Here is an 18,713-nt window from a genome sequence, read left to right on the forward strand (position 1 = left end):
CAGACCCCTTATCCGAGCATGCAACCTGGCAGGCCACAGGAAAAGAGGGGGGACGAGAGAGCGCCCCACCTTCTGAACCGTACCAGGCCACATGCTCTCAACATTGGGAGGGTGCTTTGGGGTAGCCCCCCAAAACACCTTGTCCCCATGTTGATGAGGACAAGGGCCTCATCCCCACAACCCTGGCCGGCGGTTGTGGGGGTCTGCGGGCGGGGGGCTTATCAGAATCTGGAAGCCCCCTTTAACAAGGGGACCCCCAGATCCCGGCCCTCCCCCCTGTGTGAAATGGTAAGGGGGTACAAAAGTACCCCTACCATTTCACTAAAAAACTGTCAAAAATGTTAAAAATGACAAGAGACAGTTTTTGACAATTCCTTTATTTAAATGCTTCTTCTTTCTTCTATCTTCTATCTTCTATCTTCCTTCGGTTTCTTCCTCCATCTTCTTCTTCTTCTGGTTCTTCTGGCTCTTCTGGTTCTTCCTCTGGTGTTCTCGTCCAGCATCTCCTCTGCGGCGTCTTCTTCTCTTCTTCTCCTCGGGCCACTCCGCATCCATGGCATGGAGGGAGGCTCCCGCTCTTCTCTTCTTCTCTTCTTCTTCTTCTCTTCTTCTTCTTCTCTTCTTCATCACTTCTCTTCTTCATCTTCTTCTCCGGGCCGCTCCGCATCCATGCTGGCATGGAGGGAGGCTCCCTCTGTGTGACGCTTCTCCTCTTCTGACGGTTCTTAAATAACGGGGGGTGGGGCCACCCGGTGACCCCGCCCCCTCTGACGCACGGTGACTTGACGGGACTTCCCTGTGGTGTCACGGGGAATGCCACAGGGAAGTCCCGTCATATCCCTGTGCGTCAGAGTGGGCGGGGTCACCGGATGGCCCCACCCCCCATTATTTAAGAACCGTCAGAAGAGGAGAAGTGTCACACAGCGGGAGCCTCCCTCCATGCCAGCATGGATGCGGAGCGGCCCGGAGAAGAAGATGAAGAAGAGAAGAAGATGAAGAAGAGAAGAAGATGAAGAGAAGAGCGGGAGCCTCCCTCCATGCCATGGATGCGGAGCGGCCTGAAGAGAAGAAGACGCCGCGGAGGAGATGCTGGATGAGAACACCGGAGGAAGAACCAGAAGAGCCAGAAGAACCAGAAGAAGAAGAAGAAGAAGATGAAGGAAGATAGAAGAAACATTTATATAAAGGAATTGTCAAAAACTGTCTCTTGTCATTTTTAACATTTTTGACACTTTTTTAGTGAAATGGTAGGGGTACTTTTGTACCCCCTTACCATTTCACACAGGGGGGAGGGCCGGGATCTGGGGGTCCCCTTGTTAAAGGGGGCTTCCAGATTCCGATAAGCCCCCCACCCGCAGACCCCCACAACCACTGGCCAGGGTTGTGGGGATGAGGCCCTTGTCCTCATCAACATGCGGACAAGGTGTTTTGGGGGGATACCCCAAAGCACCCTCCCAATGTTGAGGGCATGTGGCCTGGTACGGTTCAGGAGGGGGGCCGCTCTCTTGTCCCCCCTCTTTTCCTGTGACCTGCCAGGTTGCGTGCTCTGATAAGGGTCTGGTATGGATTTTTGGGGGGACCCCACGCCATTTTTTTTTTTTTAATTTTGGTTCGGGGTTCCCCTGTGGGGAATTCCCATGCCGTTTTTATCAATGAACTTCTATGCGTATTGTCGGACCGGCAATGCATTAATAGCCGCAAGTAGTTTTAAATGACTTTTTTTCCTTTGAAATGTCATTTTGCTGTCAGACTGTTCCAAACACGGGAAACATGCGCCCCTTTACAGGCATACTATAGACACCCCCCAGGTACAAAATTTAAAGGGATATTGTTCGGTGAACTTGCGAACAGCCGATGTTCGAGTCGAACATGAGTTTGACTTGAACTCGAAGCTCATCTCTAATGTTGGGTTTCTGACTGTTATATGATTGATGGCGATCTTTCACCGTAGAGACCCTCTCCTATACCTCAGAATTAGCTGTATGGATCTGTTCATTATATTCATTGGTACTGTCTTTAACCATGTTTTATGGATATTGTATTTCTTTAATACATTTTGATATTGTTTGATATACCTATTTACTCATCTTTATACGTATTAAACTCTCACCCATACAATCCCTGAGGCATTCTCTCCAAAATACTTAATTTCCGTATCAGACCTAAAGGGCCTGGTATGGATTTTAGGGGGACCCCCACGCAATTATTTTTTAAAATTTTGGTACAGTGTTCCCCTTAATATTCATACCAGACCCAAAGGGCCTGGTAATAGACTGGGGGGGGGACCCATGCTCTTTTTTTCAATGAGTTTTATCAATATTGGTAAGACCCGACAATTCACTACAGCCGCGATCAGTTTTAAATGCCAATTGATATTGTTTGATATACCTATTTACTCATCTTTATACAGTACGTATTAAACCCTCACCCGTACAATCCCTGGGGCATTTTCTCCAAAATTTTTTTCCTCTAAGTTGGGATGTGGTTTGGGTTCAAACTTCTCTATTTCCAGGTAGTTTCTATATATTTTTTTTCTGATATGGAAATTAAAGGGAACCCTGCGTCAATTTTTTTTTAAAAAACATACCTTCAGGTCTGGTATGGATTTTAAGGGGAACCCTGCGCCAAAATAAAAAAAATGGTGTAGGGGTCCCCCCAAAATCCATACCAGACCCTTACCAGAGCACGCAACCTTGCAGGCTGCAGGAAAAGAGGGGAAACGAGAGAGCGCCCCCCCTCCTTAACCATACCAGGCCATGTGCCCTCAACATGGGGAGAGTGCTTTGTCTGACCCCTAAGCACCTTGTCCCCATGTTGATGGGGACAAGGGCCTCATTCCCACAACCCTTGCCCAGTGGTTGTGGGGGTCTGCGGGCGGGGGGCTTATTGAAATCTGGAGGCCACCTTTAACAAGGGAACCCCCAGATCCTGGCCTCCCCCATGTGAATTGGTACTGGGGTACCCCTATCCCTAGCATTTCACAAAAAAAGTCTCAAAAATGGTAAAAAAGATAAGAGACAGCTTGGGACAAGTCCTTTATTAAAAAATAAAACAAAAAAATGTCCCGCAATACAAATTCACATCGCCCAATGGACCAAAAAAGAAAAAAAACCTCAACCGTTCCGCCTCCATGGGAGGCTCCCACCGAATTATGCTTCATCTCTGTGACAGTTCTTATATAGCTGAGGGCGGTGCCACCCAGTGACATAAACGGGTGACCCTGTCCCACTCTGATGCCATGGAGGCTTCCCGTGCCACAATCTATTAGGACGCATCATTTACTTAATTTGTGACCATTCAGAGATAGTCTGCATTGTGATTTGTTGTCCCACAGCACGGACACATAAATAGAACCATTCAGTCTATCCCACTCCAGGCCAATAGGAGGAGCTGAAGCTCTGAGCTCGTAGCCTGCTAGTGTTCTCTCCTTCCTGTGACTAGCTCCCCCGGATGTGCCCCCGTGACCCGTGATGTCACCCGTGACTGCATGTGGCCCCAGGGAGTTTAGCATGCAGCTCTCCAGACAAGCTCAGGCTGCATGCTAAACTCCCTGGGGCCACATGCAGCCCACAGGACACCCCTGATGTAGTGCAAGGGCCTGCCTGATTGGATACAGAGTGATTGGATAGATGGTGTGTCCTCCTACTATATAGAATTGGTAAATCTAAAGGAGATGATACAGAGAATGTACAATCGGATTGTATAGTGTATGGCCACATTTATACACCTAAAGTTACCCATTTGCGCTTTCAGTGTCATTAATTGTTAATGGCACACAAAACACAGAAGCAAACACAGATTTTGCCACATGAAAAAAATGGGTGACAAACAAAGCAAAACGTGCAGCAATTGGCGAAAATGTCCCTGAGCTACTTTGCTACATGTAGCGCAGCCCATTGAAATTAACGTGTTGCCCTATGTTTGTCACTGGAAAAATTAGCCAAAAAACATGAGCTCCCACTACTCTAGGGCCTGAAAGTGAAATTGGTGCATTTATACAAGAATAATGAGGCTCCATTTACATCTGCGTGTTTCCAAATGCATTGCAAACAGCACAGAAAATGTGTGCTTTGCCATGCATTTTAGAAACGCTGCGAATATGTGCAAATGTGCATTGTGTTGTCATTAAATCTTAGAGGCTCCCCAAGTGCAGCAGATGCACCAAAAACTGCAGAAACACACCATGCTTCATTTCAAAACAGGCCTGGAGCTTCTCTGGGGTGATTGTCACATGTAGGGCAGACCATTCAAGTGAACAGACTACCCAATGAGTGACGAGTGAAAATGCTCTAAAATGAGGGAGGTGTGGTGTAGAGTGGTGAACACACCTTATTATGCCCTCTTCGTGTGATGCAAAAAGGAAGTGAAGACTTCTGGGAGATGACCTACAGGAAGTGAATGCTGAGAGACAATATACAGGAAGTGATGAAATAAATCATTTTAAAAAAACTGTCGGCGTGGCCGGAAGCCGACCGAGATGGCTGCCTGCTAATCTGCTCTGAGGATTGGTGGCTTTCTAGGGCACAGAGCAATGGATAATCACCCTCAAGCCAAATGGGTCAATTGACTCCCTACACCTCCAGGATCATGTCCAATCAGAGAAACGAGCATTCTGGCCCACGGAAACTCACAGAGTTCTATATGCTCCCTGACAGAAAAAAATCATCAAAATGGCGCTGATGGACATGCAGCTGCATCCTGCGGTAGCCCATCATCCACGCAGACACAGCTGAATGCTGCTACAGACTCTCTGCCTTCTCCTTTCCTACCTGGGATTGGCTCCCTGGCCTCCCCTCCTTCCACGAGTCCTGCCAAATCCAATCAGAGGCTGTCACAGGACACAGCACAGGAAGATGGGGTGAGCCCTGTTATACTAGCACCTCCTGTGTTTTCAGCCATAAACAACTCCATAGCTGCATATCCCACTACTAGGGATGAGCTTCACGTTCCAGTTGAACCCATGTTCGACTCGAACATCGGCTGTTCGACCGTTCGCCAAATTGTGAACGTTATGGGCCGTTCGCGCCAAATTCGTGTGGTGCGTCACGGCCCATGATTCACTGCGGCATTGCAGTGCATTGCTGGCTGATGATTGGCCAAGCATGCACTATGACCAGCATGCTTGGCCAATCACAGCGCCGTCGGTAGAGAGAGCTGTAATTGGCCAAAGCCAGGGTGGCTTTGGCCAATTATGGCTCAGGGGGTTTAGAACACGCCCCACACTATATAAGGCCACCTGTACGGCAGCCCTGTGTAGTGTGTTCCGGCGTGCTTAGATAGAGAGAGAGACAGTGTCATTTCATTTCAGTTAGCTAGATTAGGCAGGACAGTCAGTGAGTTAGCTGCACTTATAGTGTATTGTGTATATATATGCATCCCAGGTGTTGCATATACCGTATTTATCGGCGTATAACACGCACTTTTTTCCCCTTAAAATCAGGGGAAAATCACGGGTACGTGTTATACGCCGATCCCCTGCGATCCGGAGCTGTCAGATTTTCAAAATCGCCGACCGCGATTTGAAAATGGCGCCGCCGGCGCCGAAATACACAGTGCCGGTCCTCGGTTCTTCTCTGCCACTTTCGTCTTCACTCGAGCGCCGCCCGAACCTAGCCGAGTGTACTCGGCTAGGTTCGGATAGCTCCGCTCGGGACTACGAGTGGAGCCGAAAGTAAACGAGAGCCGCCGAGAAGAGCCGAGGACCGGCTCTGTGTATTTCGGCGCCGGCGGCGCCATTTTCAAATCGCGGTCGGCGATTTTGAAAGACAGGATGGCAGGGATCACAGGATGCAAGGCTGCATTGGGGAAGGCGGCATTGGGGAAGGCTGCACTGGGGAAGGCTGCACTGGGGAACGCTGCACTGGGGAAGGCTGCACTGGGGAAGGCTGCACTGGGGAAGGCTGCACTGACAAGGCTGCACTGACAAGGCTGCACTGACAAGGCTGCACTGACATGGCTGCACTGGGGCAAGGCTGCACTGAGAAGGCTGCAATGATGGGCATTTAAATGTAAGTTTTTTTCCTTCAACTTCCCTCCTAAATTGGGGTGCGTGTTATACGCCGGTGTGTGTTATACGTCGATAAATACGGTATATATACACTGTATTCAGTTTAGCTGGATCCGTTCCTGTTATCTTCCTACTGACAGGCAGGCTTGTCTTGTTACAGTATTTACAGCTACCTGAAGAGAATTGCTGGTGTTCTTTTGATCCTATTAGTACCACAGTCAGGCAGCTAGACTATTTACAGTTAGTGTAGTGCGTCCTCCTCACAGTGTTCAGTTAAAGCTACAAGTTAGCTTAGTGTGACCTCTGCACAGTGTTCAGCTAAAACTACAAGTTAGTTTAGTGCACAGTGTTCAGCTAAAGCTACAAGTTAGGGTAGTGCGTCCTCCTCACAGTGTTCAGCTAAAGCTACAAGTTAGTTTAGTGTGACCTCTGCACAGTGTTCAGCTAAAGCTACAAGTTAGTGTAGTGCGACCTCTGCACAGTGTTCAGCTAAAGCTACAAGTTAGTGTAGTGAGACCTCTGCACAGTGTTCAGCTAAAGCTACAAGTTAGTGTAGTGCGTCCTCCTCACAGTGTTCAGCTAAAACTACAAGTTAGTGTAGTGAGACCTCTGCACAGTGTTCAGCTAAAGCTACAAGTTAGTGTAGTGCGTCCTGCTCACAGTGTTCAGCTAAAACTACAAGTTAGTGTAGTGAGACCTCTGCACAGTGTTTAGCTAAAGCTACAAGTTAGTGTAGTGCGTCCTGCTCACAGTGTTCAGCTAAAAGTACAAGTTAGTGTAGTGAGACCTCTGCACAGTGTTCAGCTAAAGCTACAAGTTAGCATAGGGCGTCCTGCTCACAGTGTTCAGCTGAAACTACAAGTTAGTGTAGTGTGACCTCTGCCCAGTGTTCAGCTAAAGCTACAAGTTAGTGTAGTGAGACCTCTGCACAGTGTTCAGCTAAAGCTACAAGTTAGTGTAGTGTGTCCAGCTCACAGTGTTCAGCTAAAACTACAAGTTAGTGTAGTGCAACCTCTGCACAGTGTTCAGCTAAAGCTACAAGTTAGTGTAGTGCGTCCTCCTCACAGTGTACAGCTAAAGCTACAAGTTAGTTTAGTGTGACCTCTGCACAGTGTTCAGCTAAAGCTACAAGTTAGGGTAGTGCGTCCTCCTTACAGTGTTCAGCTAAAACTACAAGTTAGTAGTTATACGCCGGTGTGTGTTATACGTCGATAAATACGGTATATACACACTGTATTCAGTTTAGCTGGATCCGTTCCTGTTATCTTCCTACTGACAGGCAGGCTTGTCTTGTTACAGTATTTACAGCTACCTGAAGAGAATTGCTGGTGTTCTTTTGATCCTATTAGTACCACAGTCAGGCAGCTAGACTATTTACAGTTAGTGTAGTGCGTCCTCCTCACAGTGTTCAGTTAAAGCTACAAGTTAGCTTAGTGTGACCTCTGCACAGTGTTCAGCTAAAACTACAAGTTAGTTTAGTGCACAGTGTTCAGCTAAAGCTACAAGTTAGGGTAGTGCGTCCTCCTCACAGTGTTCAGCTAAAGCTACAAGTTAGTTTAGTGTGACCTCTGCACAGTGTTCAGCTAAAGCTACAAGTTAGTGTAGTGCGACCTCTGCACAGTGTTCAGCTAAAGCTACAAGTTAGTGTAGTGAGACCTCTGCACAGTGTTCAGCTAAAGCTACAAGTTAGTGTAGTGCGTCCTCCTCACAGTGTTCAGCTAAAACTACAAGTTAGTGTAGTGAGACCTCTGCACAGTGTTCAGCTAAAGCTACAAGTTAGTGTAGTGCGTCCTGCTCACAGTGTTCAGCTAAAACTACAAGTTAGTGTAGTGAGACCTCTGCACAGTGTTTAGCTAAAGCTACAAGTTAGTGTAGTGCGTCCTGCTCACAGTGTTCAGCTAAAAGTACAAGTTAGTGTAGTGAGACCTCTGCACAGTGTTCAGCTAAAGCTACAAGTTAGCATAGGGCGTCCTGCTCACAGTGTTCAGCTGAAACTACAAGTTAGTGTAGTGTGACCTCTGCCCAGTGTTCAGCTAAAGCTACAAGTTAGTGTAGTGAGACCTCTGCACAGTGTTCAGCTAAAGCTACAAGTTAGTGTAGTGTGTCCAGCTCACAGTGTTCAGCTAAAACTACAAGTTAGTGTAGTGCAACCTCTGCACAGTGTTCAGCTAAAGCTACAAGTTAGTGTAGTGCGTCCTCCTCACAGTGTACAGCTAAAGCTACAAGTTAGTTTAGTGTGACCTCTGCACAGTGTTCAGCTAAAGCTACAAGTTAGGGTAGTGCGTCCTCCTTACAGTGTTCAGCTAAAACTACAAGTTAGTAGTTATACGCCGGTGTGTGTTATACGTCGATAAATACGGTATATACACACTGTATTCAGTTTAGCTGGATCCGTTCCTGTTATCTTCCTACTGACAGGCAGGCTTGTCTTGTTACAGTATTTACAGCTACCTGAAGAGAATTGCTGGTGTTCTTTTGATCCTATTAGTACCACAGTCAGGCAGCTAGACTATTTACAGTTAGTGTAGTGCGTCCTCCTCACAGTGTTCAGTTAAAGCTACAAGTTAGCTTAGTGTGACCTCTGCACAGTGTTCAGCTAAAACTACAAGTTAGTTTAGTGCACAGTGTTCAGCTAAAGCTACAAGTTAGGGTAGTGCGTCCTCCTCACAGTGTTCAGCTAAAGCTACAAGTTAGTTTAGTGTGACCTCTGCACAGTGTTCAGCTAAAGCTACAAGTTAGTGTAGTGCGACCTCTGCACAGTGTTCAGCTAAAGCTACAAGTTAGTGTAGTGAGACCTCTGCACAGTGTTCAGCTAAAGCTACAAGTTAGTGTAGTGCGTCCTCCTCACAGTGTTCAGCTAAAACTACAAGTTAGTGTAGTGAGACCTCTGCACAGTGTTCAGCTAAAGCTACAAGTTAGTGTAGTGCGTCCTGCTCACAGTGTTCAGCTAAAACTACAAGTTAGTGTAGTGAGACCTCTGCACAGTGTTTAGCTAAAGCTACAAGTTAGTGTAGTGCGTCCTGCTCACAGTGTTCAGCTAAAAGTACAAGTTAGTGTAGTGAGACCTCTGCACAGTGTTCAGCTAAAGCTACAAGTTAGCATAGGGCGTCCTGCTCACAGTGTTCAGCTAAAACTACAAGTTAGTGTAGTGTGACCTCTGCCCAGTGTTCAGCTAAAGCTACAAGTTAGTGTAGTGAGACCTCTGCACAGTGTTCAGCTAAAGCTACAAGTTAGTGTAGTGTGTCCAGCTCACAGTGTTCAGCTAAAACTACAAGTTAGTGTAGTGCAACCTCTGCACAGTGTTCAGCTAAAGCTACAAGTTAGTGTAGTGCGTCCTCCTCACAGTGTTCAGCTAAAGCTACAAGTTAGTTTAGTGTGACCTCTGCACAGTGTTCAGCTAAAGCTACAAGTTAGGGTAGTGCGTCCTCCTTACAGTGTTCAGCTAAAACTACAAGTTAGTGTAGTGTGACCTCTGCACAGTGTTCAGCTAAAGCTACAAGTTAGTGTAGTGCGTCCTTCTCACAGTGTTCAGCTAAAACTACAAGTTAGTGTAGTGAGACCTCTGCACAGTGTTCAGCTAAAGCTACAAGTTAGTGTAGTGTGTCCTGCTCACAGTGTTCAGCTAAAACTACAAGTTAGTGTAGTGAGACCTCTGCACAGTGTTCAGCTAAAGCTACAAGTTAGTGTAGTGCGTCCTGCTCACAGTGTCCAGCTAAAACTACAAGTTAGTGTACTGCGACCTCTGCACAGTGTTCATCTAAAGCTACAAGTTAGTGTAGTGAGACCTCTGCACAGTGTTCAGCTAAAGCTACAAGTTAGTGTACTGCGACCTCTGCACAGTGTTCATCTAAAGCTACAAGTTAGTGTAGTGAGACCTCTGCACAGTGTCCAGCTAAAACTACAAGTTAGTGCTCCTCACAGTGTTCAGCTAAACCTACAAGTTATTTTTTGCGAGCTCTGCACAGTGTTCAGCTAAAGCTACCTGTAGAAGGTTGGTGGTGTTATCCTGATCCTATCACTACTGCAGGCAGCTAAATAAGCTACAAGTTAGTGTAGTGCGAGCTCTGCACAGTGTTCACCTAAAGCTACCTGTAGAAGGTTGGTGGTGTTTTCCTGATCCTATCACTACCGCAGGCAGCTAAATAAGCTACAAGTTATTTTTTTGCAAGCTCTGCACAGTGTTCAGCTAAAGCTACCTGTAGAAGGTTGGTGGTGTTTTCCTGATCCTATCACTACCGCAGGCAGCTAAATAAGCTACAAGTTAGTGTAGTGCGAGCTCTGCACAGTGTTCACCTAAAGCTACCTGTAAAAGGTTGGTGGTGTTTTCCTGATCCTATCACTACCGCAGGCAGCTAAATAAGCTACAAGTTAGTTTTTTGCGAGCTCTGCACAGTGTTCAGCTAAAGCTACCTGTAGAAGGTTGGTGGTGTTCTCATACTACAGGCAGGCAGTTGATTTTGCTAGCTGCAGTATCAGTATATATATATATATATATATATATATATATATATATATATATCCCAGCTTAGTGCAGCTACAGGCCATTAGTATGTCTGGAAGGCCAACAAGGAGAGGCAGACAGTCACAAGCCAATAAAAGAAGGCAAGCAGGCTCTGTGTCTAGAGGCAACAGTGCTGGTCATGGAGACGGTGCATCCTCATTAGCACGTGGCCGTGGGACACGCTTGGCCTTTTTTTCGGCAGCTGGCCGTGTTGAGCCGCAACATGCGGAAGACTTGGTCGAGTGGATGACCAAGCCGTCCTCATCCTCCTCATCCTCTCTCACCCATGCTCAGGGTACTTTGTCTGGCAAAGCAGCGGCCTCTTCCCTCAGGCTAAATGTCATCAGTGACTCCTTCCCTAGCCCCACCATGTCCTCCTGAGGAGTCTGTTTGACCACAGTGTTGGGTACATGCTCCAGGAGGATGCCCAGCATTTGGAAGGCTCTGATGATGATACTGAGCTAGATGAAGGCAGTAACATGAGCACGGACAGAGGGGGTGCTCAAGAAGGACTGCAATCTGGCAGTCATGCTCCCCCTGCTGCAGCATACTGCCAGGTTTGCTCCAGTGATGAGGAGGGAGGGGATGATGAGTTCACTGACTCAACGTGGGTGCCTGATAGGAGAGAGGAGGAGGAAGAGGCGGCACATCACCAACGAGGCAGGATGCTCTCCAGGGGCAAGCCTAAGGCAACACACTGACTGCATCACACCCCAAAGCTCCGCATGTGCAGGGCGCTGCAGTCTCTGCGCGTTATTCAAAAAGTTCTTTGGTGTGGGCCTTTTTTGAGACGAGTGCATCAGATCGCACCGCTGCTATTTGCAACATATGTCTCAAGAGTATCTCGCATGGCCAAAACATCTCCCACTTGGGCACCACATGCTTGACCAGACATATGTTGATCTGCCATGCAGTTCGTTGGCAAGCATATTTAAAAGATCCACACCAAAGAACAAAGAGGACCTCTCCTTGCTCCTCATCAGCTGAGATCTCCAACCCCACTATACCTTCAGTCCTCTCTGAGACCTGCACTGAGAGGAATGAAGGTGTAGAATTAGGTGTGTCACAGCCAAGTACTTGTGGGCAATCTGCTTTCGGTACACCGACGTCAGATTGTACCAGGCAAATTTCCTTGCCCCAGCTGCTGCACTGCCGAAAGAAGTTTGCTCCCAGCCATCCACATGCCCAGCGGTTGAAAGCTAGCTTGGCAAAATTGCTAGCACTTCAACTGCTTCCTTTTCAGTTGGTAGACTCTGTTTGTGGAATGTGCGGTTCCTCAGTGGCAGGTACCCAAATGCCACTTTTTCTCACGGAAGGCGATTCCGGCTCTCTACCGGCATGTGGAAGGCAATGTCTTGGCCTCGCTGGACAGGGCGGTCAGTGGTAAGGTGCATATTACCGCTGACTCATGGTCCAGCAGGCATGGACAGGGACGTTACCTAAGTTTCACCGCGCATTGGGTGACTCTGCTGGCAGCTGGGAAGGATGCAGGACAAGGAGCAGTAGTGTTGGAGGTTGTTCCGCCACCACGCCTCCAAAATGCCACTACTAATGATTGTGACACACCCCTCTCCTCCACCCCCTCCTCTTCTTCTTCTTCCATGGCCTCTTCCTGTGCTTTGTCCTCGGAACCAGCGGTGCTCCGTAGCTGTTCAAGGGGCTACGCAAGTATGTAGGCCAAAAGATGCCATGCGGTGCTTGAGCTGGTGTGCTTGGGGGACAGGAGCCACACTGGGGCAGAGGTTCTGTCAGCTCTGCAGGGGCAGGTTCAGAGGTGGTTGATGCCACGCCAACTTAAGGCAGGAATGGTGGTTTGCGACAATGGCACCAACCTCCTCTCTGCCCTCCGACAGGGACAAATGACCCAAGTGCCCTGTTTGGCTCACATCCTTAACTTGGTGGTGCAGCGGTTCGGCAGATACCCGGGCTTACAGGATGTCCTGAGGCAGGCCAGGAAAGTCTGTGTGCATTTCTGCCGGTCATATAATCTGTGACATGCCCACCAGGTGGAACTCAACATTGGCCATGCTGCAGCGGCTGCAAATGCAGCAGAGGGCCATCAATGAGAACCTGTGCGACTATGGCACCAGGACAGGGGAGCTTGTTTTTTTTTCCCCACGCCAGTGGGCCATGATTTGGGATGCATGCACGGTCCTGTCACCATTTGAGGAGGCCACGAGGATGGTGAGCAGTGATAGTGCATGCATCAGTGACACTGTCCCCCTTGTCCACCTGTTGGAGCACACGCTGCGTGGAATAATGGACAGGGCACTTGAGGCAGAACAGAGGCAGGAAGAGGAGGACTTCCTAAGCTCTCAAGGCCCCCTTTATCCATACAGTGTTCCTGCGTGCCTGCTGATCACACAGGAAGAGGAGGAGGAGGAGGATTGTGTCAGTATGGAGGTGGAGCCTGGCACTCAGCATCAGCAGCAGTCTTTAAGGGATCAGTCCCAAGAAACACATGGACTTGTACGTGGCTGGGAGGAGGTGGCTGTGGACCATGTCGTCCTTAGTGACCCAGAGGACTCCGGACCGAATGCCTCAGCAAACCTACGCTGCATGGCCTCCCTGATCCTGCAAAGCCTGCATAAGGATCCTCGTATTCGTGGTATCAAGGAGAAGGACCAATACTGGCTGGCAACCCTCCTTGATCCATGTTACAAGGGTAAGGTTGCGGACCTTATCTTGCTATCGCAGAGAGAGCAGAGGATGAAACATCTTCGGGAGGCCTTGCAGAAAGGTCTGTGCAATGCGTTCCCAGAGACTGGGAGGTTACAAACTCCTGTTTCTGGACAACGTGTTGCTGAGGCTTCGGTCAGTCAAAGAAGGAGCGGTGGAGAAGGTGGCCGTCTGACCGATGCGTTCAGAAAATGTTTTGGTCCGCAGCCCCAAGGTATGATCGGTTCCAGCAACCTTCGCCAGCGTCTGATTTACATGGTGCAGGAATACCTAGGGGCAATATCTGACTTGGACACCTTTCCCACCGAAAATCCTCTGGGTTACTGGGTCTTGAGGATGGATCACTGGCCAGAGCTTGAACAGTATGCAATTGAGCTACTGGCCTGTCCTGCATCCAGCGTTCTTTCGGAACGCACATTCAGTGCTGCTGGAGGCTCTGTAACCCATCACAGGGTGCATCTGTCCACAAACTCGGTCGATCGACTGACCTTCATAAAAATGAATCAGTCTTGGATCACCACCAGCTACCAAGCACCTGATGCTGATGTAACCAAATATTTTTTTTTTAAATCTCAGATCCCTTCAAAGACTGCCTATGCTGAAGCTGAGTGACTATCCTGAGTAATTATCCTCTTCCTCCTCAATGATCATGCTGTTAGCTTGTAAGAACATTTTTGGTTCTGGGCGCCACCACCAGTGCCTAAGGCCCAATTTTTCAGCCCCTGTTTAACAGGGACGTGTAATTACAATTTTTGATGCAATACTTTGCAGCAGGGCTTGTTCCTGCATTCCAACTAGAGTATCTGTGAGGGGTTGCAGTGTTGTGGCACCAGCACCAGTGCCTAAGGCCCAATTTTTCAGCCCCTCTTTAACAGGGGAGTGTAATTACAATTTTTGATGCAATACTTTGCAGCAGGGCTCGTTTCTGCTTTTCAACTAGAGTATCTGTGAGGGGCTACAGTGTTGTGGCACCAGCACCAGTGCCTTAAGCCTAATTTTTCAGCCCCTATTCAACAGGGGCATGTCATTACAATTCTTGATCTAATATTTCACAGCAGGGCCCGTTTCTGCACCCACCAAGAGCGAGTGAGGACTTACAGTGTTGTGGCACCACCACCACCATCAAAGGCCCAATTTTTCTGCCCCTGTTCAAGAGGGGCATGTAATTACAATTCTTGATCTAATATTTCACAGCAGGGCCCTGTGAGGGCTTACAGTGTTGAGGCCACAACAACACCTAAGGCCCAAATTTCTGCTGAGTATATAGGGCAGGCCCCTACTTTCAAACATCCAACTTACAAACGACTCCTACTTGCAAACGGAAGGAGACAACAGGAAGTGAGATGAAATCTACCCCTAGGAAGTGAAATTCTCTCCTGTAGGAGTTAATATGGGAAAAACGTTTCTCCTTTCCACTGATGCTTTATCACCAATCCTTGTTTCACAAAAAAACCCAAAATTTCAAAAAACATTTGTCATTGGGACAAAAACTGAGGTGAAATCTTCTGAAGAAGAGCACAGACAGCAAAACAATAACCCTTCCCTATGTTTTCCAAAAAACTTAAAATAGATTTTTTGGCTGGAGCTAAACACATTAAAAATGTACCAGCTCAAAATTACAAACAGATTCTACTTAACAACAAAGTTACAGTCCCTGTCTTGTTTGCACCGCCTGTATACTGCTGTTCAGAGTATATAGGGCCTGGTGGCCCCACGCCTTTCCTTTTTTTAATTTAGGTGCGGGGTTCCCCTTAATATCCATACAAGACCCAAAGGGCCTGGTAATGGACTGGGGGGTACCCATGCTGTTTGTCTCACTGATTTTCATCCATATTGCCAGGACCCGACATTACATTAAAGCCGCAAGCAGTTTTAAATGACTTTTTTTCCTTTAAAAATTACATTTTGTGCAGGGACTGTTCTAAGCACGGGAAACACGCACCACTTTACAGGCCTACTATAGACACCCCCCAGGTACGATATTTAAAGGAATATTTCACTTTTTTTTTTTTTTTACTTTAAGCATCATTAAAATCACTGCTCCCGAAAAAACGGCCATTTTTAAAAGTTTTTTTGCATTGATACATGTCCCCTCGGGCAGGACCCAGGTCTCCAAACCCTTTTTAGGACAATAACATGCAAATTAGCCTTTAAAATGAGCACTTTTGATTTCGAACGTTCGAGTCCCATAGACGTCAATGGGGTTCTAACGTTCGTGCAAATTTTCGGTCCGTTCGCAGGTTCTGGTGCGAACCAAACCAGGGGTTGTTCAGCTCATCCCTACCCACTACAAACCAGCCAGTATCACATACTACATTGAGAGACATGCTCCTTACATTGCAAACCTCCATCCACTCTGATTTTATTAGAATGATGCACCACTTTACCTAGAAATATCCCACATGGGAGACAGAGTCACAACCATTGAAGCTTAAATGGGAGAAGTGACCACCTCCTTCAATGATTTAGTGGATGCACAGAGCGAGGGAGCTGAGGATATAGAGTGGATGAAAGCCAAAATCTCAGACTTAGAAGACAGCTCAAGATGGAATAATTTAAAAATCAGAGGCATACCCAAGTTTGTCCAACTATCCGCACTGAAAGAATACTTCATACAATTGATGTCCACTTTTTTACCTGACACTGCCCCAGGAGAATTAATCATCGACCGCCTACATCGGCTGCTAAAACCGCCACACCTGCCTGATACAGTCCCAAGAGACACTATTGTCAAGATACATTTTTTTCATGTTAAGGAAAATCTGATGCGCGCCACACGCAACCACTCTGAGTATCCCCAGCCATACACCTTGGCTTTTTATGCTGACCTATCTAAACATACCATTCTGCAACACAAAAATCTTGCAACTATTACTAAACCCCTATGAAACCATCAGATACAATACAAATGGGGACACCCAGTTAAATTGATCATCACTAAGGATAACAAATCTCACTCTGTCCGCACTTTGGATGAAGGCCTTGCCCTGCTGCGACAATGGCATATCCTAGAACCACTGGAACAAAGACAGCACACTCGCACTTCAGGCATGCGTAACACCGGTGATTGGGAGGATTTTGACACATCGGATGACATGACCACCTGATGCTACACAGCAATGTCTAGCTTACATGCAAGCCCTAGTTTGCATGCTTGAGCCCAGCTTGTCAGTCTTTCCCCCCCAGTATTAGTCATGGCACGGCCCGCTCAAGCAGTGTTCTGCTTTATCTCTATTTAGTACCTACCCTCCTCCCGGAAACACTGTACCCTTGTTAATTGCTTAAATACTGACTTTAGCATTTTAGCTTTCACATGATTGGATGATAAAATCAGCAGAGCTTCCACTCATTTCAGATCTCCCCCTCTGATCTACAGCAACTGCACTTCCAAGTGCACTTTTAGTGCTTTTAGTAGCGTTTGAATTGATCTCTACTACTATGGATCCACAGGGGAGGTACCTTATCCTAGTGTGCAAAATGAATAACACAACCTTTACCATCGTCAATGTCTATACACCAAATACAGACCAAATACGCTTTCTACGCAAACTATTACAAAAGTAAATAAGAAAAAACAAGGCCGTATGCTTCTCTGCAGGGACTTTAACCTAGCTCCAGGCCCTTCCATCAACGTTAAAGGATCCTCTGCTAGACATCATCGCCATTCTACACTGATCTCATTAATCCAAGCTAATGGACTATTCGACATATGGAGATGTCACCACTCCATGGAAAGAGACTATACCTTCTTCTCAAAACCCCACTGCACCTACTCAAAAATTGACCTGCTTCTAGGAGACAAACAACTTCTACAAGATGCCATTGAGACAAAGATCCACACCATAACATGGTCAGATCATGCACCATGTGTATAGGAGACAAAACCTCCAACTCCTTTGCCACCAACTGGAGGAATGATCCATACCTAATGTCTATACCCACTAACACAACCTTAATACAAGAGCGTCTGAGAATATTTTGACATCAATATGCCTTCAGTTAGCAACCCAACTACTCTATGGACAACCCACAAGGCATTTATTTGAGATGTACTAATCTAAATGAATGCACAAGCGAATCGTCAAAGGACATAGCAGTTCACAGAACTATTAAACAAAATTGAAAAATTGGAAATGATAAATAAATCAAACCCCACACAATTCACTAGCGATAAATTCTTCCAGACCAGGAATGATCTTAGATCTCTCCTTAACGCCAAACTTGCCAAGCTTTTACTAAAATTATGTTCCACCTTTTATGCAGCCGGTAATAAAGCTGGCAAATTATTAGCAAACCAAATCAAACACAAAAGAGCTAAAAATAAAATCTCCCACATCTTTACATCTTCCTCTGAACAATTGACATCCCTTAATGCTCCGTTTTCTATCACAGAAATCTCTCAAACTATTTCTGCACTCCCCAAAGGCAAAGCCCCCGGCCCTGATAGCTTATCGGCTGAATATTACAAATTGTTCAACAATACCTTAACTCCACACCTACGTCAACTGTTCATCGCTGCAGCATCTTCTGGTGAATTTCCAGGTGAAATGCTTTCTGCAAATTTTGTAACCCTGCTCAAACCAAGGAAGGAGCCAAATACCCCATCCAATTTCCATCCTCTCTCCTTATAAAACACTGACCTTAAAATATATGCTAGACTAGTAGCCCAGAGACTAGCCCCCATAATGCCCCATCTCATTCACCCCGAGCAGGTCGGGTTCACCCTAGGTAGACAAGCCCAAGATGCCACACGAAAAATAACAAATCTTTTACACCATACCGAAAAAAAACAATATAATGACTCTTTTTTTTTTTTTTTTTAAAGTATATTTTTATTGAAGATTTTACATTTTACAGTAAAATACATTACTAAGGCAGCATGTGATATGAATGGTACAATATAGAATATACACTTACTGGGTTAGTGTTATAAATGACTCGTAGTGAAAATGCGTAACATAAAAACATAATGGCAATGTAAACAATTGCTGAATACAACAAGTTTATACTCACAGTACAGTAATAAGGGTGAGCAACCCAGTGTATTGATAGTAGAGGTAGGGTAAGAAGGAAGGGGAGGGGAGAGAGCACTTTAGTACGTATTATATTGTCGGAGTTATGTTATCTGTTTGTATGCAGTTTTCTCAGTATTTCTCTATTTTTTGTGCATACCAACTCTTCCAAGGTTGCCAGAGTTTTTGAGATTTTGTCTGTGAGTTGTTTCTCTTTGAGTGTATGGTCTCATAAGTGCTGTGTGCGTGGACCAAAGTGATCACATCCATTAAGGATGGTGTGTTTGATGTTTTACAGGATCTGGTGATGAGCAATCTAGTGGCAAGAAGTATATGTGTAAGAACCGTTTTAAATGATGGTGGTATGTTTTCCGGTATCATATTGAGGATAGCTAGTTGTGGTGTGAGAGAGATGTTGTAGTGTCCTATTTCTTGGATGAGAAGTTTTACTTCTTTGCACAATTTTGTTAGCATTTGGCACAACCACATAATGTGGATTAGAGTCCCTGTTTGG

This window comes from Aquarana catesbeiana, linkage group LG08 (genome assembly GCF_042186555.1).
Source record: "Aquarana catesbeiana isolate 2022-GZ linkage group LG08, ASM4218655v1, whole genome shotgun sequence".
NCBI lineage: Eukaryota > Metazoa > Chordata > Amphibia > Anura > Ranidae > Aquarana > Aquarana catesbeiana.